The following is an 18,100-nucleotide window of genomic DNA, read 5'->3' as shown; positions in this document are numbered from 1 at the left end:
TCATGTCACAAAGCCACTCTTGAATTTTTATTTCCTGTCTGTAATCATGCACATTTCTGCCTTTCTGTAAGGTGTCTGGAATGTTTCCAGGATGGTCATGAGGGGATGAGAGCACAAATACTTTAAGTGGTCATGCAAGAAGTTGAAACTGAAAGAGCACTGCTCAGAAAGTTAATGTAGTGAGAACATGCAGCAGACTGAGTTCGGATATGGTCATTTTGCTTTTTTTTTTATTTTATTGATTTTACTTGAAGAAACAACATTCCTAACAATCATGTCACACTTAAACCAACACCTACCCGAGAGAAAGAGAGGAAAGAAAACAAAGTTGTAGAGAAGTTCTGAACAGATCGTCTAATTGAGAATGTATTTTTTTTTTATATAAATTTCAAATAGTACAGAACATCAATTACCCAATGACTTATAACAGGTGGGCTGGGATTGTTCTAGAGGAGCAAGATAAGTCTATGTGCTAATAGTGTGGTAAAGGCATTTATCAATTTGTCGTTCTCCACATTAAGTCTACCCGGGAGAACAACAAATACACCTGTTAATCGTTTAGGAGTGATTGTGACAAAAAGTCTACCTGATAGGCATTCAAAGACTCAAAGAGGCAGAGTGGTGACTCTGAGGCTAGGGATCTGCACTGGCAATCAGAAGGTTGCGGTTCAAATCCAATAAAATTCCAACAGGGACTCTGCTCTGTTGGGCCCTTGAGTGAGGCCCTTAACCTGCAATTGCTAAGTGCTTTGAGTAGTGAGAAAAGCTATATAAATGCAAAGAATTATTATTATTTTTGTCCACAATTATGTTTTTATGGTAACTGAACTGTATAAGTGCGTGATGTGATGTTTCAAAGTTATACTAAGCATACTTACAAATCAAGCATAGCATTGAGTCTTTCAGCAAAGCGTGACATTTTCAATGGAGTGAAAGCTGTGACTGAAGGTCTTCATAGTCCGCATCAATAGCATTCTGTTTTTGTTCAAAGAAGATGACATTTCCTTAGTATAATCCTCAAGTTTTATTGTACTGTACATCAACCAACCATTCTCACAGAAGCTCATGCATAGAGAAAGAGAAGTTAGGAGCATGTATTGATACAGTGCATTGCTGCACCCACCACATGACAAACCACCACAGGATCCAGATCCCAAATTAAGACCCAACCAAGCACAGCCATGCAATGGGTGACACCTCAGCACTAACTAGTTCAAATGGATTGGAGTAACGTTTTTTGCAGTGACTGAAGTGCCAATCATGTCACCAACACCCCAAGTTTTCCCTGCAAGATGTAGAACCATGCTTGCATAACTATGCATAAAAATTAGCTGTTGCACACGCAAAGTATTTCCTGTCTTTTTCACATAGCTGTGACATTTAGAACAAGTGACCAATCATACATATCTTTAAATAATTGAAAAGGTCTAAAACTCAGCTATCCAATGATAATGCATCTTTCACGGTATGTTGAGCAACACAAGCAGGACCTTTGATAAGATCAGATTCAGCTGTGACAGGCTGCTCACCTCGGCATGCTTGAACAAGTCAAGTCGGGGAGCATGCACTGGTACAGTGAGTTGCCGTTCCCACTACACGGCGAAACAACACAGGATCCCGATTTGCCAAGGCAGACACGCGGTCCGGTCCCACCCTCCGGAAATGACCCTCTATCTGCCGCAGCCAGGTGTTACATGGCCGACCCAATGCAGGTAATGTGCCTCATTCGGGACTCCATGAGCAACCGCTCATTCAACACAAAGTCGAACCAACGGTACCCAAGGATTTTCCGGAGAGACACAGTACCAAAGGAGTCCAGTCTTCGTCTCAGGTCACTGGCTAGCGTCCATTTCTTGCAATCATATAGCAAGACAGGAAGCACCAGGGGCCTCATGTATAACGCCGTGCGTAGAACTCACACTATAACATGGTGTAAGTACAAAAGCCGAAATGTGCTTACTCACAGAAAAATCCAGATGCAGGCATTTGTGCATACTCCAACTTCCACGTTCTTCTGCTACATAAATCCCGATCAGCGTGAAAAGTAACGCTGCGTGCACGCGCTTTATGTAACGCCCAACTCCTCCAAATTACGCCTCTTTGAATACGCAAATCAATATAAATCGCCCTTAAGCTCAGCCTTCTGCGAAAAGACAATGGGAAAAGCACGGGGGAAAATAACAATTTCAGCGAATACCAAGTGGAGGCAAAGGAAAAACATACTGTTTGTTCAAATAAACCGTGGTATAATCAACAAAAGGAAGCTGATCGAGTGACATAGCGTGTTGGAAAAACTTGAAACCTCACGTTCACAAAATCGCACAGTGCCAGAAATAAAAAAAGAAGTCACATATCAAAGTCGCTGTGAAAAGGCGAGTTGTAGTCCACTGTCCGAGTGTCATATGAAATCTTATTAGGGTACAGAGAAAAAAAGGCACACAGTGGGGAAAAGGCACGAAATGTCAACTTTAATCTCGACATTTCCACTTTAATGACGTAGTTTATTTTGTCATTAAAGTAGAACATCATAAACTTCATCTTAAAATCATTTAATTAACCAGTTTCTCAAATCACATCGTAATTAAAGTAGCACGTTAAATGCTTTGTTTTGTATTTGATCTTCTATGTGCTCTGTGTGTGTGAATTACTACTTGCTTCTTAAACTGGGTCTCTTCCTCCAACTGGAAACAGAATCCATTACATTCGTGAGATCCACTGTGGCAACTCCTAACGGGAGGAGCTGAAAGAAGAAGGTGCAGTTAGAGTAACAACGCTAAAGCAGTTATGGTATTTGGAATACTATGACTATTCCCTGGACCATTATATTGTTACAAGTTAATTACAATCAGATGCGTTACACTAATAAACAATATGCAGTTAGTTTCAGTGCATTTATAAAGCCGCGTCAGGAAAATAAGGTGTAACCACACAGGAACAGTAGCATTGCTTTGACACTGGGTGCCACCAGTCTGCAAAACCGAGCGGAGAACTTGCATACGACAAGGTATGAGGTACCGTGGAAAAGTGCGTGGCTTTACGCCAAGTGTAGGTTTTATACATCGCGATTTGAACGTGGAAAAGTTCTTACGCAACATTTCTGTGTGTACGCACCGTTTATACATGAGGCCCCAGGACTCTAAAGACTTGGACCTTCATCCTTTTGCATAGATATCAGAAGCTCCACACACCCCTTTCCGTCGACCTCATGACCCCCAATGCTCTCCCAATCCGTCTACTGACTTCACAGGAAGAGTCACCATAGACATGAATGTCACTGCCAAGGTAAGTAAACCTCTCAACAAGGTCAACACTCTCTCCATAAACAGACACACTGCTGATGGCTGTGTTCAAGAGGTCATTAAAGGCCTGGATCTTGGTTTTTATCCAGGACATTCACAAGCCCAGACACTCAGACTCCTCATTTAGTCTCTTGAGTGCCCCAATCAGAGCCTCCATTGACTACGTGAAGATCACAGCATCGTCAGCAAAGTCAAGATCCTTGAATCTTTCTTCACCAACAGATGCCCCACTTCCACTTGACCCACACCCAGTCCATAAAAGCATTGAACAAAGTAGGAGCAAGAACACACCCGACGAACCCTAGAATCAAATGGGAAAAATGCAGAGGTCCTGCCTCCACTCTGCACAGCATTCACAGTACCAGTGTACAGGCCGGCCATGATATCCAGCAACCTCGAGGGGATCCCGCGAACCCTCAGGATGTCCCACAGGGCAGCTCGATCAACTGAATCGCATTGCTTTGCAAAAATCGACAAAGGCTGCAAAGAAGCTCTGCCGATATTCGCGTTTGCGCTCCATGAGAACCCTCAGTGCCAGGATGCGGTCGATGGTAGACTTCTTAGGCGTAAAACCAAACTGTTCTGGTCGGTGGTAGGTGAGCAAGTGATCACGGATCCTATTGAGAACGACGCTAGCAAGGACCTTACCCGGCAACGAGAGCAGTGTTGTCCCCCTGAAGTTGCTGCAATCCAGTCGATCACCCTTCCCTTTCCAGATAGGGATGACAAGTCCCATTTTCCAGTCAGTTGGGATGATGCCAGTCTCCCAAATGGAAGCAAAAATTGCTTGCAATGCCAGGACGACAGCCTTACCACCAGCCTGGAGAAGTTCACCCCGGATACCACAGATCCCAGAAGAACTTCCCCCCCTCGGCTGGTTCACCACTTGTGCAATCTCAGTGTGATTGGGAGATTCACAGTTATTTGGAGGATCAGCCTCAAGAACCATGGACCCAGAGATATCCAACATCCTAGCCGGAGGATCAGCTTTGAATAAGTGCTCAAAGTAGCCAGCCCAGCAGGTCACAAGTGTCATCCGTAACGACCATTCCATCAGCTGCCCTGACTGCAACTCTTCGAGGAACAGATTCAGATGTGCGTAATGCTTCGATTCCTCTGTAAACAGGACGTGTGTCGCTAGACCACAGATGGTGTGTCACTTGCTCACAGATTCCTCTAACAAACACCTCTTTATCTGCCCTCAGAGCCCTCGCAGCTGTCCTTCTCAGTTCCCGGTACAGACCAGAGTTGCCATTGAACCGTGTGCTGCGACTCCTCTCAATGATATCCAGGGTGCTCAGCGAGATGAAACACCTCCTTCTGGGAACACTGGTAACACCAACAAAACACTCAGCAACCTATAGGGTCTTGTCATGGAAGGTCTCCCACATCACATTAGGATTGGCAGTCATACCCAAATCTGAAAGTTCCTCACACAAACTGCATTAAAAACTCATTAGAAACAGCCTAGTCTTGGAGTCTGGCCAAGTCTAGGCTCATTTTCCTAGTAGGTGGTAACCTACTGGACCTAAGCTGGATCCCAAGAGTAGCAACAACAAGTCTGTGGTCAGAATTCACAAAATGGGCACTTCTGTAGACCCTGCAGTTTTGCAAGAGCCTCCAGCATCTGTCCACAAGGATGTGATCGATCTCCTTCACCGCACCACCAGTATTGGAGTAGCAAGTCCAATGATGCGGTTCAGGGCGCTGGAACCAGGATCCAGCGATTCGCAGCCCCTAACCTTTTGCAAAGTCAAGGAACATGGAGCCACTTTCACCACGGTCACCAGACCCATGGGGACCGAGACAATCTTCATAGTCAGCCCTGTCAATGTCAGTGTTTGCACTGAAGTCACCCATGACCAGAGGAGTGTCAACTTGTGGGCGCCCATCAACCCCCGTGCGAAGCTGTGAAAAAAATGTCTCCCTCACCGAGACATTACTTACCGCGGTCGGAGCATACACTGAGACAACAGACAAGGCACCCAGGGAGTCCCGTAATCCGAGTTCCATAATACAGTCGTTGAAAGGAGTGACATCGGACACCATTGGAAGCCAATCCGCTACAGTAACAGCTACTCCCCAAGTATGACAGCCATCAGACCAACCAGACCAATAAAAGGTGTTTCCACCTACAGAGATCTGGCCAGTACCCAGTGTGCGCACCTCAGAGAGTGCCACCACTGAAATGTGGAGTTTACGCAGCTCCTCCGACAGCAGAGGAAGATATTCATCTTGCCAGAGAGACAGGACGTTCCATGCGCCCACCCGTGTGGGCTGCCTCAAATCGGGACCTGAGTGCTACCGTGCAGTGAGCGACGCCTCAACACCAGACCAGTTCTGATCCCCAACAGACCTGACCCTATTGGCTCTCCAACGGTTTTGACTCTTCCGGGGATGGGGCTCCTGAGGGCTTTCCCCCATCCCCTTCATGTTGCGAGCAGCCTTCCTATGGGCGGCTACAGCAGAGCTACTCCCGCGGAGAGCAAAAAGGAATCCTTTCTGTACTCTCTGAGTTTTGTGAAGTTTTTTATTATGTGAAGTTTTTTTTATTACTATGCTTGTCCAAAATGCGTACTTTACTAATGAAAGAGAAACTTATTATGTATTTCACAGAAGACAGTATGTAAAAATACAATTATTGCTTTTAATGGAGTTATACTAGGGTGTTGTACCGTGTTAGCCATTATGGATGTAATGAAAAGTCAAGCAAAATGAAACCTTTTATTGGCTAACTAAAAAGATTACTGTTTTGTCTTGGTAGAGTAATATACAGTCAACCCTCGTTTATCGCGGTTAATCCGTTCCAGACTCTGCCGCGATACATGAATTTCCGCGAAGTAGGATTCTTTATTTATAAATCGAATATTTTCGCAGTTAGAGCATAGAAAACCTGTTTACGACCTTCTAAATACAGTAATCCCTCCTCGATCGCGGGGGTTGCGTTCCAGACCCCCCCGCGATAGGTGAAAATCCGCGAAGTAGAAACCATATGTTTGTATGGTTATTTTTATATATTTTAAGCCCTTATAAACTCTCCCACACTGTTAACATTATTAGAGCCCTCTAGACATGAAATAACACCCTTTAGTCAAACGTTTAAACTGTGCTTCATTAACAGACAGAGATGGCAGTTCTTTCTCACAATTAAAAGAATGCAAACATATCTTATCTTCAAAGGAGCACCGTGAAGAGCGCTCGCTAAGAAAAGCAAACAATCAAAAAATCAATACGTGCACAATACGTATACAGAAGCACCGCAATAAAGCGGCATTTTGTAGAGGAGCGTCCTATCTTCTAGGCAAACAGCCACTGTGTAAACAGCCCCCTCTGCTCACACCCCCTCCGTCAGGCAGAGAGTGAGAGAGACAGAGAGAAGCAAACAAAACAAGCGCCACGCGGGAAGCATATCTTATAGCATTGAGGAGTTTTAGTTAATATGTAATACATGCTCTGATTGGGTAGCTTCTAAGCCATCCGCCAATAGCGTCCCTTGTATGAAATCAACTGGGCAATCAAACTGAGGAAGCATGTAACCTAAATTAAAAGACCTATTGTCCAGAAAGCGTGAACCAGCGAAAAATCCGTGATATATATTTAGATGTGCTTACATTTAAAATCCGCGATAGAGTGAAGCCGCGAAAGTTGAAGCGCGATATAGCGAGGGATTACTGTATTATTCTACTTTTCCCTTTTGCATTATTATGTAGCCTTGGTCAGAATGCCTCAAATCTCACAGACTTACCACTGTTTTTAAGGTATTGTACCATATACCTTCTCCCACCCTTCCCTTCTACATCTATAACCTTAGATAATTAGGTGTAGTAAAAGACAAGCAGGAGTTAAGTTACCACTTAAATAATGTACAGTAATCCCTCGCTATATCGCGCTTCGACTTTCACGGTTTCACTCTATCGCGGATTTTAAATGTAAGCACATCTAAATATATATCACAGATTTTTCGCTGGTTCGCGGATTTCTGCAGACAGTGGGTGTTTTAATTTATGCTACACGCTTCATCAGTTTGTTTGCCCTGTTGATTTCATACAAGGGACGCTATTGGCGGATGGCTTAGAAGCTACCCAATCAGAGCATGTATTACATATTAACTAAAACTCCTCAATGCTATAAGATGCTTGATTATTCTTTTGACTGCTTGATTGTTTGCTTGTCTCTGCCTCTCTCTCACCCTCTCTGACATTCTCTGCGCCGGACGGAGGGGTTGTGAGCAGAGGTGCTGTTTGCTTAAAAGATACGGACGCTCCTCTAAAAAAATGCTGCTTTATTGCGGTGCTCGGCATATTTAAAAGCACAAAAGCAGACGTATTGATTTTTTGATTGTTGCTTTAATCTCGCTCTCTCTCTCCGACGTTCTCTGCGCCTGGACGGAGGAGATGTGAGCAGAGGGGCTGTTTGCACAGAGGCTGTTTGCTTAGAAGATACTAACGCTCCTTTAAAAAATGCCGCAGCAAACTTAAAAGCACAAGTATTGATTTTTTGATTGTTTGCTTTTCTTTGCGAGCACTCTCTCTCTCTCTCTCTCTCTCTCTCTGAAATTCTCTGCTCCTGAAGAGAAGAAGATCTATTTGCATTCTTTTAATTGTGAAAAGAACTGTCATCTCTGTCTTGTCATGGAGCACAGTTTAAACTTTTGACTAAAGGGTGTTATTTCATGTCTAGAGGGATCTAATAATGTTAACAGTGTGGGAGAGTTTATAAGGGCTTAAAATATATAAAAATAACTACACAAACATATGGTTTCTACTTCGCGGATTTTCGTCTATCGTGGGGGGTTCTGGAACGCAACCCCCGCGATCGAGGAGGGATTACTGTATTATTGATAATATTCATAAATAATAACAATATGCAAAGTACATTTCAATATTGGCAACCATACAACCTGATAAATGGTGATGTGTAGTTTCAGGTGGTACACATACTTGTTAAGTTACTTAAAACGTCTCTAGTTAAGGCATCATTTTGTGGTCAGCTTTCTTCAGAACAGTCCGCATGCCTGTCTCAATATGGCTGCTGAGCTGTGCTCTTCATTGTGTTGTCCTTTTCAGTTCATGGTGTGAGATGGTCTTTCATCATTTTGGTAAAGTAAAGCAGCAGATATTGCATAAGGTTATATAAACATAGCTCACTAGTACACTACAGTATGCTAATGCTCCCACACTCCAGCTGATAGCATCTTTGTTACTGCAATAGTATCAAAAATCATAAAATCAATGCAATTCTGCATCTTACATCAGTAAATCCATGTATTTTTTTATTTAACATTTTATAAGAATGATATGACTTAATACAATTTTAAGAATAACAGTGGAGCCTAAGCTGGCAGGATTAGTACAAAGTAAACCTTGACTGGGTGCCAAATCATCTCAGTGGACTCCCACACACACACACACACACACACACACACATTCACCCATTCTACAAGTGTAAGGCAAGAACCACAAGTGTGGTGTAAATTCATCATACAGCACACTTGCACACCAACAATGATTTAACTGGGTCACTTAAGAGTTACCAGTGTGGCAGTAGGGGGTGCTAGTGCTCCCTTGAACCCTCAGGGATGACTCCAACCACCAGGTAAAAGTCCAGTATTTTTTATTATTTTCTACAGTGCACCAAGCACCTTCCACACTACTCAAACTCACACAATAAACCACTTTACTCCCAAAACACTATCCACTCCTCCTCGCCCAGACACTTTGCTCCTCTCCCACCCAGCACAGCTCAGTGTCTGGACTGAGGCACCGTCCTTTTATAGCCCCTGACCCGGAGGTGTTCCTGTCCCAACAGTCCACAGTTCCTTATTCTTTCCGGGTCAGGGCAAACAGTCCTTTTCTTCAACCCAGGACCACGTCGTTCCTTCCTGTCACATGACCGTGACGTACTCCCGGGTTATAGGGCACACTTGAGCCCAAGAGCCCCCCTACAGCGACTCCCGGTGGTCCCCAAGGTATCCAGCAGGGCTGTGTAAAAACACTACATAGGAAGCCGGCAGTCCTCCACACCAGATAGCACCAACATATTTAGTGATCTTTGTGTGATGCAACTCAAAATACAGACAGAAATCTCTATATGGACAACAGGCAAAAAAATAGCAAACTGCTTTCAACTAGTGCCTGGGCTACAATTTCATCTCAAGCTGTGCAGTTCCAATGTAAAACATTCTTGGCCACTGTGCTACCATTTCCTCTTTCAGTCTTGCACAATATTTAATTCACAAAATAGGTGAGACACAGATTGAAGCTATTTAGAATGCACTTACCAAATGTGAAAAGGAGCAGATTTACGAGCACACAATAAAAAACTGTACAAAAGTGAGGGGCAAATAAGGGGTCTTTTAAAAACTCATTAAAGCATGCAATATCAAAGAACTGGAGAATACAAAGGGTGAATGTGGAAAACAGCAGAACTGTATACTGTCATTTCTGACAAGAAGTTCAAAATAGAAAAACATTAGTCCACTGTATTCTTAAAACACTTTTTAAAAGGACACAGATAAAACTCTTACCCAACTGTTAAATATAAAACAGCAACAGAAATGTTAAAAATGCCTTAAATGATATACTTTTAAAGTGAACAATGTCAAACAAATGTAGAAACCCTGTCTCCATTGATGCATAGATACAATTACATAACAAATAACAGCACCCAATATTTTTTTCCTCTAACAAGAATTTCAGAAACAAATTAGATTAGAACAACTGGTTGCCACTTGGAAAGGCTCTGGAAGACTGGTCTGGCTATTCACGCCCTGGCTGACACCGAACACCAACTTATATTGCTGAAGTAATATCTAAATTAAATCAATCTACCTGCCACCTAGATCCTGCCCCTACTTTACTGATTAAGGCTTGCACTGACAAACTTTCTGCCCCCATTTCTCACTTTATCAACTGTAGTTTCCGCACCTGTGTTGTTCCAAGTAAAAACTGCTGCTGTAACCCCTGTTTTAAAAAAACCTGGCTCAGATCCCTTACAGCTAAAATTTTATTGCCCAATTTCTAATCTTCCATTTATGACTAAGATTTTAGAAAAGGTTGTTGCTTACTGATTATTTAAAATTTGCATAACCTGCTTGAGCCTTTTCAATCTGGATTCAGAGCCCTACATAACACTGAAACTGCTTTACTTAAGGTAGCCAATGACTTATTTTAACCGTAGATTCTGGAATGGCCACTATTCTAGTTCTTCTTGACTTGAGCACAGCGTTTGATACAGTGAACCATAACATTTTACTGTCCCAACTTCAGCTATTGATATCTCTGGTGCCGTTCATTCTTGGTTCACATCATACCTCAGTGATCGCCCGTATTATGTCTTCATTAGGGAATACAAATCTACCACTACTTCATTCACACAAGGTATCCCTCAAGGGTCAGTTCTGGGTCCAGTCCTCTTTAACGTCTATATGTTTCCATTAGGTGAGATTATTCATCGGTATGAGCTTCCACTGCTATGCAGATGACACACAACTTTATGTAAGTGTTGATGCACCTGCAACATCTTCACCTGTTGCACTGACTGGCTGCATTTGGAAAATCAATCATTGGATGACAGATAAATTTTTACAACTCAATCCTGATAAAACAGAAATCTTATTAGTTGGTACCAAATCTGTCCTCTGTACCCTTCATGGGCTAAAAATTGACATTGATGGGATCCTGATGCAACCCTCAGCATCAGTCATTAATTTGGGTGTCATCTTTGATCAGCTTCTTACTTTTCAATCACACATTAGTTCAATAGTACAGACAGCCTTTTTTCATCTTCACAACATTGCTCATCTGCATTCTTTCCTCAGTGTGAAGGATACTGAGACACTCATTCACGCTTTCTTCACTACCAGTCTGGACTATTGCAATGCTTTGTTTTATGGCCTCTCAACTAAATATATCAACAGATTACAATATATTTAGAATTCTGCTGCTCGTTTACTTACACACACTAAAAAATCTGCTCACATCACTCCTGTCCTCTATGATTTACATTGGTTACCAGTTTCTTCAAGAATGAAATACAAAATTATCCTTCTCACCCTTAAAGCCCTTCATGCGTTAGTCCCTCATTATCTGTCTGAGCTGCTGCTTCCTTACACTCCAGCCAGTGCATTAAGATCATCGGACGCTAAGTTACTCACTGTACCTAAATACAGGTTAATAACTATGGGTGGCACAGCTTTCGAATTCTCTCCCTCTCAGCCTTCACGAGGAAAAATATATTATTAATTTCAAACATCTGTTAAAAAACACATCTTTTCAATGAGTATTATTTTTCATGTATGTAATTTCTACTGTCTTGTTAATGTCTGTATTGAATTGTAAAATGTCCTTGAGTGTGTGAAAGGTGCTACATAAATAAAACTTATCATTATTATTAACAGCCAATCTCTAAAATATCCAAAATGGCCAAGCAAGTTGAGTATAATTTTAAGTTTATCACATATCTTGTTTCAGAACATAAATAATTTAATATGAACAAGAGAGGCCCATTAAGTCTATTGAGCTCATTATCTTACTTAATAGCCAGACTGTGAAAATATCTCATTTTGATATGTTATAAAAGCTCAAAAAAATTCCATTTTTACCTCATTAATTGGTAGTTTGCTCCAAATTCCAACAATCGTTTACATGAAGAGATGACCTTTGGATTATATCTTAAATCCACCTTACTTAATTATCACTAGCATCCTAGAATGTTTCATCCACTATTTAATTAAACAAATTATGTTGGACCAACCTTTACAACTTTAAGAATTCTAAAGACCTGGATTACGTATGCATGCAGTTTTCTATTTTCTTGATGAAAATCTTCAGGATTTATTCCTTAGTATGTCTTGGGAAGGCATGTACTTTAGCCTAAGGATGCATTTGGTTGCTATCTTCTGTACAGCTTCTAAAGCTGTGGCGTCCAGTAAGGCAAAATATACAGACTCAGCATAATGTCAATACTGTAAACACTCCTTAGAGCACAGTGTAAAATGATTTGCATTCAAACCAACACTTTGTTTGAGTTTTGTCTGATTATACCCAATGCCTAGACCAGGAGAATGTTGACTCAACACAAACCACTAAATCCTTTAAATCCTACAGTTGTTTCCTGTAGGGCACTGTTAAACATCTTTGCCAGTGTGTGGAATTATGAACTTCTCTAGAACTGTGTTTTAGAGGGTTTCCCTGTTTTGAAGATTGTCCAGGTCACATTAAATGCCTTCTCTTGACTTCTCTGTGATTACAACTCTTGTTTTAATCAGATTACTTTATCTAATGCAAAAAAAAATCATATTTGTTGATTACTACAATTAAGCAGAATTAAGTAAGAAACTGGAATTATATTTTAGGGTGTTATAACAGTTATTCCCAAATCAACATAAAAAACAAGAAATAAACCAAAATACAAATAACACATATTACAACTATTTTTTTTAATAACTAATTCTAGATCCAGCACTTTTCAAAAATGCCTCATGCGCTATTACATCCTAAAATGTTTAACTAAAATTAAAACAGTGCCTTCAGCACACATTTATAAAAGTGTGCAGAGTAATCAAACACAAGCTGAACTGAAAGATTCAGTAAGATATTGTTTAAACATATAATGAAAATGCATAATCAAATTGACAAACCTGTTATCAGTCGAGTAACCTACTATAAAAAGAGTCCGATTTCAGACCAAACCATTTTCTTTCACTGTTTGGATATGTACAGTCAACTGAAAAAGCTTTGTAATGAATTTAATCAAGGTAATATTGAATGAATAATCACAAGGTCAAAATTTCAAATGTTTATACTGCTGTGGAGAGTCCTAAACAGAGCGGTTAATGGAAGACAGCACATAGATGGGTATACAGTTTGGTTTTCCAAGTTTCTTTGGTCATAGGCGTAAGCGAAACAGATATAAATTCAGATGCCGTAATCTCCAAAGAAAACCAACAAGATGATTTCTTCATAGCGGCGCTTTGTTATTTTTATTTGAAAATTCGTCTCTCACTTAAGGTCAAAAAGAAAACAAAACGATTCCTTGTCTTAAGATGACCTACAGAGACTCTGCCCATCGCGGAATGTGCGCCTTCAAATCCTCCTACAACGCACATAATACACATTCAATGACTTTATATCCACAGTTATAAAAGGAAGACTGTAAACACAAAAGTCCACTAAAACGACTTGGTCATCGTTAGTTTGCGACAGTGCAGTCGTTCGATCCTTAGGGTCTCCATTAAAACTATATAAAAAAAACTAGTACACAGAAGATCATACTATAGCAAAATGCTTTTACAAAAGCCGTCCTCATTAGGTGACGCGATTTCTGAAGGAATTCGCAATATACAAAGATGCCCAGCAATATGAAAGTGCAGACAGCACAAAATAAGCGCGTGATGCCATGACCAGCTCTGTTCTCATCACACGCAAGGAGGCCAGAGTCTTCAGCCTGGGAATTCCGCTCGGAATGCTGCAATCACAGTTTACTTTTCTTACGAGTACAGCGTATACCTTATGTATCTAATTTGTGAGAAAGATTATAAACCTGAAAATAAATAAAATCTCAACAAGAATTATTACAAATATAAAAGGCAATTGTACGGGGTTTTCGCCCGTTAAATTGAGGACGCGTCAAGGTAAGTATGTTAAATCACAAAAAAAAAACTAAAAACTTGATTGAATATTAATTAAAGTGTGTGATATGACAAGATTAGGCCTGGCTAGGGCACTTCATTGCATGTCTGCGTCATTCAGGTGCGTTTTAGCTTAGCTGCTTGTTTGTTTTACAATAACCGCCGCATCACCTTTTCCTATTATAATTAGCCTGTCGCTTCGAGAAAAAAATAACCTCCCACCAGTACATTTATCATTACTCCACCAGCGTTCATACTCGATTTGACGAGGACACGGCGATTTATTAAAACTAAAAATGACAACTTGCAACCACCCGGGACAGAACTGTGTTTCAACCCTACCTGCCCCAGACAGTGAAGCCCCCTCGGGTAGCTCTACACATCCTCTCGAGACAAACAGGTGACACTCTTGCTCTCTCTAGAAGAACGAGCAGCACACTGCTGAAAATGACGTCAGAATCCGGTTTCGGGTTGGTGCATGCGCACGCGCATTGCTCTACTTCCGATAAGACGCGACATGTAAACGTTTTCCTTATGAGCAGCACAGAGAGTGTTGAAAGGTGTGAAAGTTCTTGTGCAATTTCTGTTACTGATTGCTATAATGTAGAAGTTAAGAGCTTATTTTTTGTCGATGGCGGTCGAGTGTGATTTCGAGGTCTTGATACCACCCTCACTCGTATAGTATTATTTAAGAATGGAGGAGGAAGAAGGTAGGAGTTTGCTTAGTACACGAAAACGTTCAAATAAAGCTCTTAAAGGTTATTTTACGCGGCGTTTATTTGATACAAATCATTGGTGTTTCTACGGTTTGTAAATATCAGGGTCTGTGACGTATATAAAATCCAAGAGCCGGGGGAGTGTCCCTTGGAGTGTCACATACGTTCATATAACGATGTAACTTACACTAATTAGAGCGTAGATCGTTTATAGTGGACAGAAAGACCCGGGCCTCATGTATAAACGGTGCGTACGCACAAAAATCTTGTGTAAGAACGTTTCCACGTTCAAATCGCGATGTATAAAACCTAAACTTGTCGTAAAGCCACGCACATTTCCACGGTCTCTCATACCCTGTCGTGCGCCGCAAGTTCTGCGCTCGGTTTTGCAGACTGGCGGCACCCAGCGTCAAAGAAGTGCTACTGTTCATGTGTGGTTACAATTTATTTTTTAGATCAATATCCCAGACGCGGCTTGATAAATATTGTGAAATTAACCGCATATTGTTTATTAGTTTAATGCATCTGATTGTAATTAACCTGAAACAATATAATGGTCCACGGAATGGTCAAACTATTCTAAATACCATAGCTGCTTTAGCGTTGGCACTCTCACTGCACTTTCTTTTTCTTTCATCAGCTGCTCCCGTTAGGGGTTTCCACAGCGGATCATCTTTTTCTATATTACTCTCACTGCACCACTCGGAGAAGCTGATTGGAAAGAGAATTCTCCATACACAGCATCAAGCACACGCTGCCTCGGCCATGCTGTCTATTTAACCGCTCTCACACAGCAAACGCTTCAAAACCTTTCCTGTACGGAACTCGCGGTTCAGAAACAGTATCATCCCAAGAACTATAAACGCACTCACAGTCCATCAAGTGGTCCTTGTAGCACTGTTTTTACTTATAAGTAAAATTACCTCACTGTAAACTTGCGATAGTTATAATATTGCATAAACAGAGCCACTTTATAAAGCACGTATTTACAGTGGTGTGAAAAACTATTTGCCCCCTTCCTGATTTCTTATTCTTTTGCATGTTTGTCACACAAAATGTTTCTGATCATCAAACACATTTAACCATTAGTCAAATATAACACAAGTAAACACAAAATGCAGTTTTTAAATGATGGTTTTTATTATTTAGGGAGAAAAAAATCCAAACCTACATGGCCCTGTGTGAAAAAGTAATTGCCTCCTGAACTTAATAACTGGTTGGGCCACCCTTAACAGCAATAACTGCAATCAAGCTTTTGCGATAACTTGCAATGAGTCTTTTACAGCGCTCTGGAGGAATTTTGACCCACTCATCTTTGCAGAATTGTTGTAATTCAGCTTTGTTTGAGGGTTTTCTAGCATGAACCGCCTTTTTAAGGTCATGCCATAGCATCTCAATTGGATTCAGGTCAGGACTTTGACTAGGCCACTCCAAAGTCTTCATTTTGTTTTTCTTCAGCCATTCAGAGGTGGATTTGCTGGTTTGTTTTGGGTCATTGTCCTGTTGCAGCACCCAAGATCGCTTCAGCTTGAGTTGACGAACAGATGGCCGGACATTCTCCTTCAGGATTTTTTGGTAGACAGTAGAATTCATGGTTCCATCTATCACAGCAAGCCTTCCAGGTCCTGAAGCAGCAAAACAACCCCAGACCATCACACTACCACCACCATATTTTACTGTTGGTATGATGTTCTTTTCTGAAATGCTGTGTTCCTTTTACGCCAGATGTAACGGGACATTTGCCTTCCAAAAAGTTCAACTTTTGTCTCATCGGTCCACAAGGTATTTTCCCAAAAGTCTTGGCAATCATTGAGATGTTTCTTAGCAAAATTGAGACAAGCCCTAATGTTCTTTTTGCTTAACAGTGGTTTGCGTCTTGGAAATCTGCCATGCAGGCCGTTTTTTGCCCAGTCTCTTTCTTATGTTGGAGTCGTGAACACTGACCTTAATTGAGGCAAGTGAGGCCTGCAGTTTTTTAGACGTTGTCCTGGGGTCTTTTGTGACCTCTCGGATGAGTCGCCTCTGCGCTCTTGGGGTAATTTTGGTCGGCCGGCCACTCCTGGGAAGGTTCACCACTGTTCCATGTTTTTGCCATTTGTGGATAATGGCTCTCACTGTGGTACGCTGGAGTCCCAAAGCTTTAGAAATGGCTTTATAACCTTTACCAGACTGATAGATCTCAATTACTTCTGTTCTCATTTGTTCCTGAATTTCTTTGGATCTTGGCATGATGTCTAGCTTTTGAGGTGCTTTTGGTCTACTTCTCTGTGTCAGGCAGCTCCTATTTAAATGATTTCTTGATTGAAACACGGTGGCAGTAATCAGGCCTGGGGTGGCTACGAAATTGAACTCAGGTGTGATACACCACAGTTAGGTTATTTTTAACAAGGGGGCAATTACTTTTTCACACAGGGCCATGTAGGTTTGGATTTTTTTTCTCCCTAAATAATAAAAACCATCATTTAAAAACTGTATTTTGTGTTTACTTGTGTTATATTTGACTAATGGTTAAATGTGTTTGATGATCAGAAACATTTTGTGTGACAAACATGCAAAAGAATAAGAAATCAGGAAGGGGGCAAATAGTTTTCCACACCACTGTACATATGATAATGATAATATTTTTAAGATGAATTGTAACAAAATACGTTTATTATATTATACAGATAAAACTTTAAGTTAATTTAAATAATCTATATTGTTAATTATTAAAAATGTGAGGACGCGGTGTCGCTGCGCTAGCGAGCTGGGACTGGCGTGACACTGGAAGGATAGAATAATTAAACATGTACTACGAAGATATTTCAATGTACCTTAAAAGATTTGAAGAATTGGCGTTCTAAGCTTACAGATGACTTAATGTCTACTACAGAGCTGATTGTGTGGCAATTGGGTATTTGGAGAAAGAAAAGTAAGGACAGGAATTGGGGGTTAGTACTTTTGAATGAGACTACTGCTGCAATAAATTATTTCATCAAAGGTCGGTGCAATTACTGCGCCACCGTGTTCCCATGTTTAATAACATGCTTTAACTCCTATAATCAGGAAAATTATATTAAGTATACATCTCAGTATTTTAATTATTCAGATAGCTGTAATATTACGAATGTAATGGATTCTGTGTCCTGTCGGAGGAAGCCTGGAAGCACGTAGGGATTCACACACATAGAGCACATATAAGATCAAATACAAAACACGCATTTAACGTGCTACTTTAGTTATGATGGGAGTTGAGAAACTAGTAAATTAAACGATTTTAAGATGAAGTTTATGATGTTCTACTTTAATGAAATTTAGAGATTAAAGTTGACATTTCGTGCTTTTTTCCCACTGTGTGCCTATTTTTTTTTCTTCTCTGTACCCTAATATGCTTTTATATGAAACTCAGACGGTGGGCTACATCTCGCCTTTTTACAGCAATTTTGATATCTGACAATTTCTTTTTTATTTCTGGC

The 18,100-nt window shown here is 40.9% G+C and overlaps 1 protein-coding gene across 3 annotated transcripts in view; it reads right to left on the bottom strand.

Moving 5' to 3' along the window:
- The window catches only part of LOC120527578 (H(+)/Cl(-) exchange transporter 3), a 197,754-nt gene extending 183,352 nt beyond the window's left edge, over positions 1-14,402 (bottom strand). The window contains exon 1 of one of the 3 annotated variants that reach the window (XM_039751150.1): positions 14,272-14,402. The gene's annotated coding sequence lies outside the window, so the exon portion shown is untranslated. The remainder of the gene's footprint in view (positions 1-14,271) is intronic. The other 2 variants (XM_039751149.1, XM_039751152.1) reach the window with 2 other exon arrangements.
- Positions 14,403-18,100: the final 3,698 nt, after the last annotated feature.

This window comes from Polypterus senegalus, chromosome 4 (genome assembly GCF_016835505.1).
Source record: "Polypterus senegalus isolate Bchr_013 chromosome 4, ASM1683550v1, whole genome shotgun sequence".
Classification (NCBI taxonomy): Eukaryota; Metazoa; Chordata; class Cladistia; order Polypteriformes; family Polypteridae; genus Polypterus; species Polypterus senegalus.
Note: the sequence above shows the minus strand (reverse complement) of the source record. Positions and strands in the feature narration are given on the sequence as shown.